Genomic DNA, 10,768 nt, shown 5'->3' on the forward strand with positions numbered 1-10,768 from the left:
GTTGCTTACCTGCGTACTTTGTGACTTCCAATATCATCAGTCACTTTCTTCTGTCGATGCCGTTCTTTATCTGAAATCAAGGGTTAGTATAAGGAATTTCATTTCCTATGGCTGGGCTCTATCGCACGATCTTAGATATGAAAGAAAGGTAACATCCTAAATGTCCTGTAGCTTCCTGTTTATAGATGTGGTGCACAACACACCGATAAACAAGACTCTACCAGACACGGTCTGTAGACAGTCCGAGGATGAACTGCTCTGATACCACTTTTGTCACCACCCAACCCCGTAGGCCGCGACTGGTGCCCGAACTGGGCACCCGTATACCAACCTGTTACATATAATCAGACTGAACTACGACAGTATGGAAACTTATAAAGGAACTCAAAAGTTCATAACATCGTCATATATATATACTTCCAGATCAACTGTCTCTTGAGGAGTCACTACTGATCAAATCATAAAATGATACGCAAGCCGACAAGGCTACCACTATACATCAATATCATATCATATGCAAGCCGACAAGGCTGCCATCACAGACGAACATATCCATCGCACATCGTTTAGACACAGCTGAACAAAACTTATACACAACCCACACATATGTCTACAGACCTCTAAGAGTATCAACGATAACCTATGACGGAATAGGGCCCCGCCGTACCCCTGGATAAACATATACATATATATATATATCATGAGATCTGTATTAAAAGTCTAGACTACGGAACAACGGAGCTCTCCAAGACAGCTGAGTGGAAGTCCTATGCTGAAGGGTCACCAAACCGATTGTCTGTACCTGCGGGCATGAAACGCAGCCCCCCAAAGAAAGGGGGTCAGTACGGAATATGTACTGAGTATATAAAGCATGAAATACAGTAAAAAGGATCATAACTGAAATAGGGATTACCAGAAACAAGTATGACTTTTAAAACATCAATACACTTGCCTTATGAAATGAAAATCATGCATATCAATATCATATATCATATATATTACGTGTCCCGGCCCTCTAGTGAGGGACTCGGTGAATAAAGTCATCATATGCCCTTCTGGCCACCATAACATGTCATCATATCATCACATCATCATTTCATCATATATATATATATATAACGTGTCCCGGCCCTCTAGTGAGGGACTCGGTGAACAATTCATTGAAACTGTGCACGAAAACGTGTCCTGGCCCGGGACTCAGTGAAAGACATATTGAGGCACTCACGAGCATAGTAGTGAGCAACTATATGCAATTTAAATCATATCTGAGACTCACCGGAATAATCAAACCGAACCATCATTTGCAAATCAAGACAATAGACATAGCAAATACTTTTCGAATGTCACTGTGAATTATATCAAAATAGAACTCTGGAACCATATGTATGTATCAAAACATAATAAAGTAAGTTCTGGGAATCAAGAACATTAGTCATCCTAGTGGTTCTAAGAATAGGAATTTCCTTGGAACCATATACACATCGTCTGTTCGTTTCATAAAGATCATGCCAAAAAGAAAGAAGGGTTAACTTTACATACCTGTTATAGACCGACCGTAACCAAGCTTGCTTCGTCGCCCCTTTAGCCTATTAATATGAGAGTAACATTATTGTTAATAAACTATGATCTCCCACTTAGAAATCTACAACCAATCACTTATGGGAATCACTCCTTAGTTTATACCCCTTGATTAGTATTTCGATTAGTTAAGAACCTAACGGAAATCGGGCAGCATTTCCTCTGTATAACTCGCCTAACCCGAACTTCCAATTTATTTCCGGTTATCAAAACAATACCAATAATTTCATATCAACCAAAATTAAATCCACTCTTAAAGTATCTCCAAAACGGTCCAATATATATTCTTATACCGATACTCGTATACACTTCCTTATTTTCGTATATACATAGTATAACAATAAGCACACCAACAATAACTACAGCCAATCCCACAATATTCCAGCCCACGAAACAATTCGTAACAACCGCCAAACAGTCCACATGATGACAATAACGATTTATCCGATTTCCCGCAATTAATTCCGTAGTTCCCGTCTCTCAATTTAACTATGACCTGGACGAATTTAAAAATATCTAGCAGAGGAGAATTCTTACCTTATTTGTCAAGAAATCCTCTTCTTCCTCCTTAATTCACTTTGAAGAAAGCTCCAATTCAACCACGCGACAAACAGAACAACAAGATCGAAGCGGTGTGCGAAATCCGTATGCTCTCCTTGAGAAAGATTACATATTCTACCGTGAAATGAAGAAAAGCTCGCTGCTTTTATGATATGAACGTTGGTAATAAAGGAACTATGTAGTTGCTTCCTTAATTTCCTCTTTTACAAATTGTCCAACAATATTAAGAACTTGCTGTTGCTAAAAAAAAAAAAAAAAGGAAATTCACGTCACTATTGTTTTCTCCCAAAGTGAATAAGAAGTTCTGCTTTCTTTTCTTTTTCGGAACGTTTGATAAGCTAATGGGACTTGTGTTAATAAGATTTGGAACCATGAGGTGGACCCTTTATTCCTTCTTAGAAATGACATATGGCCACTATTTATGCAAAGATGTCCACCTCATCCAAAAAGGTCTCACAACTTTAGATATAAATAAAATCACTAGTCACTTTCTAACTTCTTAAAGGCTGCCGTGTGGAATAGAGGTGGTGTCACTTACCACTTATCAATTAATGTATTTAATTTCTTTATCTCCACAACAAACCAATATTTAACCACTTAAACACATAATTAATTTCTTGATCTCAATTCACTGAAATAGTAATCATTTTTTTATATACTTCATATATCCATTACCATGATCATGTAATATAACACTAGTCCATAGCCTCATTTTCCATACATAAAATATTATTTGCAATCATCGTCGTCACACTCTTCCATCTTAAATCATTTCAGGACTTCATTCCTCGTATACACCGAGTTCTTGATTTTCATGCTTGAATATAACCAAATTTTCCGGACTCGAGTAAATTTGCTCATATTGGACGATTAAATTTTCTAGTCCAAAAAATAGGGGTATTATAGCTTGGACCGCATTTCATTCAAATAAATGTTGAACCTCGACGAAACTTATTTTATTCGATTTGTTTAACTTCTAATATTTACAACACATGTGTACCATCACTTTAAGCATCTATAAGCTTGGGGATAACCTCGTTTCCGTTACTAATTTCATTTAACTCACACACTTTCCAACGTATGAAAATATGGGATGTAACAATTAAATCCTCGTTAACTCGTTACTCGTAATTCCTTTCCGTTACCTATCGTATGCCTTGCCTTCTCTTGGCAACTTTCTTCCCCTATCTCGAACATCTTTGAAATCTTATCTAGAGTCATCGAATGTCGTTTCTTACTTATTTAAATACCGTATACTCGTTCTCTTCACTAGTCTGTTCACTTGTGCATCAACGGAAAAGTTTCCGAGGTGTAACAGGCTCATTATGTGACTCGCCCTCTTCTACATTCATTGGCGGCTCTCTTTCTACCCGCTTTTTTGTCGTAGTCTTGCCCTTCTGGGCGGCTGTAGCTTTTCCCTTTGGCGGCATTTCTGAAATCATAACACTCTATTAAGAGGGGAAAATCTTATAACACAACTCTATCGCACGATCTCTTAAGATGAAAGATGGTCATTTTTCCTAAATGCCCTGTAGCCTCCTGTTTATTAGCGTGGCGCCCAACAGACCATAAACAAGACTCTACTAGACACGGCTCATAGACACTTCCTAGGACTGAACTGCTCTGATACCACTTTTGTCATGACCCGGCTAGGAGCCGTGACAGTTACCCGGGGCTAACCACCGAGCACCACTCGTTCTACTACTTATCATGCTCATTAATCTTTCTTTTATCCAATTCATACTCAAATCATAAGAAAATAATTTTTCTTTTGAGAACATAAATTCTTTTATATATACATAAGCCTTTCGGCCATCAAAATAATATATACATACATACATAATAGCAACCTCGTGAGACTATATAACCCACACTGCGTATCTACGAGCCTCTACTAGAATGCTAGACATAAGGACGGGACAGGACCCCGTCGTGCCTAAAATATACACAAAAGAATAGTCACTGCACCTCCGGAGCAATGGAGTGCTCTCAAATCAGCTACTAGCTCCTATGAGTCTGGATCAAAATCACCTCCCTGTCTACCTGTGGGTAGGAACACATCGTCCAAAGAAAATAGACGTCAGTACGAACATTGTATTGAGTATGAGAGGCATAAACAACAACAATATGTCAATGAGATAAAGGAAGCATCAATAAGGAGCAACTGTATATGACTGTCACTTATAAAGAAATAACACATGCTGTCTTACTCATAATCATCATCATATCATGTATGCATAAATGTATAAGCTGTCTGTCTATATCGGATCGGTGTGATACTCATTATCCTGCGTCCAGGCCTCCCGTGTCCGAGGTACCATCTCATGTCGCCCACTAGTGGTGTCTGCCCATGTCATCTGGACATGGTGTATACATATAGCTGCCCGCCTTAGCGGTGTCTGCCCAGCCATATAGGCGCAGTGTGATAGCATCATGTACATATCATAGACTCATCATATTCTCATCAGGTTATTATCGTAATGCATGACTGGAAAGTTAAAACAATTATAGTCTATCGGGGTGACATAAGGTCGTGAACCCCCGACTCCATTATGGAACGTTTATAAGTGTTTTGCCTCAACTTGAAGGAAATAGTATACAAGGTGAGTGTATGCAATAAATGATATCGTTAACTTTATAGGAACATTATATCATAAACTCTAGAATCGTTAGACTCAAGCTCATCATCATCATTTTTAGGCTCATAATATATCTCTTATCTCATATAGCTATTTATGAACATAGACTTATCGTTTTCCGGAATGTAGAAGATTTATGGAGAGGAAGGAGAAGTCATGCTATAGGATTCATGCCATAGAAATAAAGGACTAGCCTCACATACCTTGTACGTTTAACTAATCTATCGCTTGCTTGATCTCCTCCGATGCCCACGTTTTTACCTTCAAAAGGATTCACATTTACATTAGTTAATCGGTTATAAGAACGTGTTACTAATTCTAGGGAAAATTGGGCAGCATTTCCTTTGTTTCTACTACTTTTCCCATATTCTATATCAACTCCCACACGTTCATAACAACATTCATAATATCGCAAACAACAATCATCATTCATCTACATTTCCCACAATTCACCATTTCCCTTCAATTTCTCCACAATTATGGTTATAGCTCACTATCGTGTGTTCTCATATATAATACTTATTCCATGGTCTAAATGTCATTAATAACATATTTACAATCACAACATATCGATAATCATGACTCAATCCAAACATTTACCCAACAATGTCACTATTCGCATATTTATGACCCATTTTCTATGTCTTTCTACAATCCATGTGCTTTTAACTTTCAACACCTTAAACAATCAATAATGATCATAAAAATCACCTTAGATTATGGATGAACAACACTTGAGTGAAGCTTCTCTTCTTGCACCAAAACCCTAACTCATTTCCCTTGAGTTTCCTTGGTGTTGATGAACTTTTATTAGGTTTCATACACTTGATTTCGTGGGTTTGATGTAATTGATCATGGTTTTCCCTTTGGTTTCTTATGGATGAGTGATGGAGAATATGCTAGAGGTTTCTTGAAGAGAGGAGAGTGGAAATGAAATGAAATGAAATGAAGCAATGGTCCTTATATGATTTTAATTTCTGTCCCGACCAAGATATACGGACCAACATACGGTCCGAACATTTTATACTGGCCGTATGTATGGCCATATGTTTGGTCCAGAGAATGATGTCCCTCTTGGATAATTATACGGCCTAACATACGGCCAGTAATTTTATATCCCGCATTTTTGTGCAACCGGATGATTCAAGATAACTGCGGGAAGATAACAAGTAAGGCCTTATTTTCATTTTGTTTGGCATACAAGTTGCTTATGAAGAATTTTGAAGTGGAAACGTTAAGGAAGGCTAGGGGCAAAAAGGGAAATTCGCGATATGACTCATGGAAATATGGAGAGAGACTAAGGGTAAATTTGGAATTTGAAAAAAATAAAAATCCTTCATGAGTTGTAAGACCCAAATGAATATATGGACTTGGGAATTAAAATGGGGCATTTGAGTCATCCAATTGGAGTGGGCTTAGGCCCCACTAGAAGTTTAAGAGACCAAATAAAAGATGACTTAGTCATCTTTACCATGGGACTTTCTAGACTTTTCAAGAAAACAAAGAACAAGAGAAAAAGGAGAAATTTTCCAAGGCCTTTCGGCCAAGAGAAAGTACCACAAGAAACTTGGAAAAAAAATTCATTAAAAATCATTTTCTACTAATTGAAGGGTTCCTAGCAAAGTGAAGTGGTCTTTGGAGCAAGAAAAACCCATATTCTTGCAAGTTGTGAGTTCTATCCAAGTGAAGAAGTGAGGAAGAAGGTAAGGTTTAATTCTTTCTTTATATGTTATGGATATTGGTGCATGTTGTAGTGTACAAAAAATGGATGAAATTCATGAGGAATATGAATATAGGGGTGTGGACGTGCATGTATGTGTGTGTGTAGAAATCATGTTTTAATTATTTTATCTAGTATTGGGTTGTTATTGTTGTGGGTGTTATGTTAATAATGGAAGTTGGATGATTTTAGTGAAGTTGTAGCAATGTGTGCATGATGTTGGCCGTGAGTTGTATATTATATGTATAGCCGTGTATATTTGGTGAATCATGAAGGAATGGTGAGCAAGTTTATTTAGTATTTTGGTTGTTGTGTTGTGGATTTTTTTGTTGCAAATAAAAGCTTAATGAGCTTAGTGAAGTTTAGTAGTTGGAGGCTTGTTTTGGGAGATTATGTAAATTGAATATGATGTTCTTGCGTGTATGGAATATGATGTTGTTAGTGCGTAAATTATTAAGTTGTTATTGTTTTTATTGGGGTTGAAAGGTCTTGAAGGAAGTAGTATACTGATTGAGTTGTTAGAATGTATCTTGGATTGAATTTGGAAATTGTTAGAATGGTTGTTGACATTATGTTGATAGTTTGGCCGGGTTGAATTCCTGGATTGTTGTTGATTGAAATTGGCCAAATTAGATTTTGGGGATGGTGTATTTACAGGGGAAGTGCTGCCGAAATTTCGGTAGACAAGTGTTACTTTAAGATTCCACTTCTAAATGCTCTAATTAAGGTTTGGTAAATGTGACCAATTTGTAGATTTTGGAGGATTTGGAACTTGAATTTGGAATAGCATAAGGAGCGGAAAAAGGTATGTAAGGATTCACCCTTCCTTCTTTGGCATGTCTTAGACATACTAGGTTTGAATACGAGCCTCGGGGACGATCCTATTCCTAGAAATCCGAGATTGAAATTGGCCCTTTTTCATTCAATAGAATTGAATTAAGTTTTTCCTATCTTAATCTACAACTTGTTAAATGAAATCGGATTACACTAAAGCCTTCACAAGTGTCGTAATTATTCTAATGAGAATATTTCTATGACGATTACGATGAATATGTTCTACAATGACATGGATGATGTCAAGGAAGAAAATGTTTATATGAAGAATATGACAATGATGATTCCATGATTAAAGGTTCCAAGTTCATGATTTCAGTGACGATATGAGAACGTTGAGCTATTTCTTGAATTCTCAACTCTATTCATGAATGCTGACTATTTTTAAAGATTCCAAAGTATACGAAACGACACCTTATGATCCTGTTTTATGTTTTCTCATGCTATTACTCTCCATTAGTAGTCTCGCCTTATAATATTAGTTCCTTCAAGGTGAGACATGACGATCATGATTATTCCATAATGTAATCGGGGGCTACCGACCTTACGTCACTCCGACGCGAACATGGTTTTCTTGGACTCTCATGAATGTTGTATACATGTTATAAGTATATGTAAATGTATATGGGGAAGATGGGGAAAGGTAAGGCGCTATAGACGCATAGCCACCTGATCAGTTGGAGTATGGTACATGATATCGTCCTGGACGCGGGATGCCCGGACGCGGGATATATGGTTAAATGGACCGGAGCCGACGCCTCGGCAATATGATATGATCTATGTTATATATATCTGAAAAGAAATGTTTTCCAAGAAAGCAAAGTATTATATGTATATGGATCGGGCTGCACGTGCCGCAACAATATGTTATAGTATATGCACATATGGATCGGGCTGCACGTTCCGCAGCGCTAAACATGCATGGTATCCGCCAACGTGCACTTATATGTACAGGTTATGTTTCTACCTCATGACATGCGCTATATCTCTTTTATGTCATTATCCCTATTCTATATTTGTCGTATGTTATTATTCATGCCTTACATACTCGGTACATTACTCGTACTGACTGTTATATCCCGCATTTTGTACATTCGGATAATTCAAGATAATTGCGGGAAATTAAGAGAAAGGCTACGTTCTTGATCTTGTTTAGCACACAAGTTGTCTGTGAAAATATTGATGCGGAAATATTGAGAAAGGCTAAGGGCAAATTTGGAAATTTGAAAAATAAATTCGACGAAAATTTGAGAAAATGCTGGACAGATTTTTAGTCAACTTTGGAGGGTCATATCTCCTAGTATATGAGGATTTTTAAGGTGTTTGAAAAGCCTAAAATGAAGTTCGTCGATTCTAGTTTGTAATGCAACAAACCGCTCGTCGATAGGACGTCGGAGTAGAGAATTATAGACGTTACAAACTGAACTGTCGCGCAGAAACAGTACCGCTACAGCACCGCTACAGTACCGCTACAGCACTGCTACAGCACTGTAGCTACAGTGAAACCGACCCAAACTTATTATAAAAAGGGTCAAAACCCCCATTTTTCATCATAGAATGGTCCAAAATTTCCAGAAAATTCTGCACTCAAAAGGGAGCTTAAATCTCACATAAAAGTGAAGATTTTGAGCAAAATTTCAAGCTACGAAATATGGATCGAGGTCCGGGCAACGCGTAGTCGCGGATATAATTTCGTTTGGTGTTGGAGTGGCTTGGGAACAAGAAAATGGTGAAGAGTTTGCTACCTTCATAAAAATAAGGTATAAATTATTGAATCTCTTTCTTTATCAAGTTTGGTTAAGGAATAATTGCAAGAATAGAGTTATAGTTTGTTGTGTTGATGTTGTTGAATTATGGAATGAGCCCGTGTAGTGTATTGTGTAGAAGTGATGAACTAATTTAACTTAGTATTTTAATTATTGTTATAGTAGATTCTATGATGTAAAATGAGGATTTAGTGGCCTGAAACGGAATGAAAATCGTTTGTGGATTATTGAATAAGTTAATGGATATTAGTATGATTCCTTATAATTGTATGAGTGAATTTGTAATGTGTGGATTGTGGATATAACTCATGAATTTGGAAGCAAGAAATATGTTTGGAAGATTGTAAGTTGGGTTGTTGGGATTGAATTGAATATAAGAAAAATGTTGTTGAATTGTGTGACAAGAGTTGCTAAAGTTATGATGTATTTCGAAATAATTGCGAAGTTGGAAGATATGATTGTTGGTATCGTTATTGATAATTTGGCCGAGTTACATTCTCGGATTTGTTGTGGTATTTTTGACCGAGTTGAATTCTCGAGGATGCTATATGTATAGGGGAGATGCTGCCCAAATTTTTGTAGACAAGTATTGGTTAAGATCGAACTTTTAAACCTTATGATTTATATTTGATAAATGTGACCAAATGTAGATTTTGGACGAAACGGGATTTGAATTTGGAGAGGCGTAAGGAGCGAATAAGGTATGTAAAGCTTTACCTTTCCTTCTCTTGGCATGTCCTAGGTATGATAGGCTTTGATACGAGCCTCGGGGACGACTCTACTCTTCGGAATCTACGTTCGAATTTGCCCCTTTTTCATTCAGTAGAATTGAATTGAATATGTTATGAATAGTTAGAAAAGGTGCCTAAATGTCTAGAACTTTCACAAATAGGACCCGACTACCTTAGAACTCTCACGGGTAACGTTATGAAGTGTAACATACGTAAATTATGTGCGCCACCTCATTTGACCCGAGGTGGGCCAACTTTCCCGGATTTTTTTGATTTGTTCCGTTTGACTTATTTTGGAATAAAATTCAAAGGAAAACTCTTGGTTACTCTTCTAACTACTATATGACATTCGTTTGACTTATTTTGGTAAGTCCCATAATATATTTTGAAACATGAAAATGATTTCAGAAAGCTTATTTTGACATATGCTATTGTGATATCTGAAAGGCATACGCTATGACTACCGTTCAATCTCTTTTATATGATTTGTCGTCTGAGTTATGCTATCGAGATTCTGTAAATGTTTATATTTTGATATGTTCAAACAATCCCAAAAGCTTTAATTTGATATAATCCCCCGCGACATCCGAAAGGTACGTGCTATGACTATCATCTGATTTCTTTCTTAAATGACCTGTCATTCGGATTATTCTGTCGAGTCTTTGTAAATATTTTATGATGCATAAGTTTCTCACTACTCCACTCGTGGATGCCTCAATGCTTCCTTCACTGAGCCCGGGCCAGGATATGTTATCACGCGTATTCCACTGCATTGTTCGTCGTGCCTCGATGTGAGGGGGCAGGTATACGTGTACATGGGTTGTGGAGTATGTTGTGCCATGTACACACATTCTGATATATGATGATATGATATGATATGGCCATCTGATATGTTTGATATGTGCACATTATGATACGATATGATATGTTACGGAGCTA

General features: G+C 37.2%; 1 long non-coding RNA gene across 1 annotated transcript; it reads right to left on the reverse strand.

The window, feature by feature from the left end:
• Window positions 1-476: 476 nt before the first annotated feature.
• LOC132642551 (uncharacterized) lies at window positions 477-2,416 on the reverse strand. The gene is made up of 3 exons (XR_009583230.1): window positions 2,116-2,416; window positions 1,540-1,586; window positions 477-802 (listed from the first exon to the last, which is right to left on the reverse strand). It is a non-coding gene; the product is annotated as an uncharacterized LOC132642551 (long non-coding RNA).
• Window positions 2,417-10,768: the final 8,352 nt, after the last annotated feature.

This window comes from Lycium barbarum, chromosome 5, assembly GCF_019175385.1.
Source record: "Lycium barbarum isolate Lr01 chromosome 5, ASM1917538v2, whole genome shotgun sequence".
NCBI classification, from domain to species: domain Eukaryota; kingdom Viridiplantae; phylum Streptophyta; class Magnoliopsida; order Solanales; family Solanaceae; genus Lycium; species Lycium barbarum.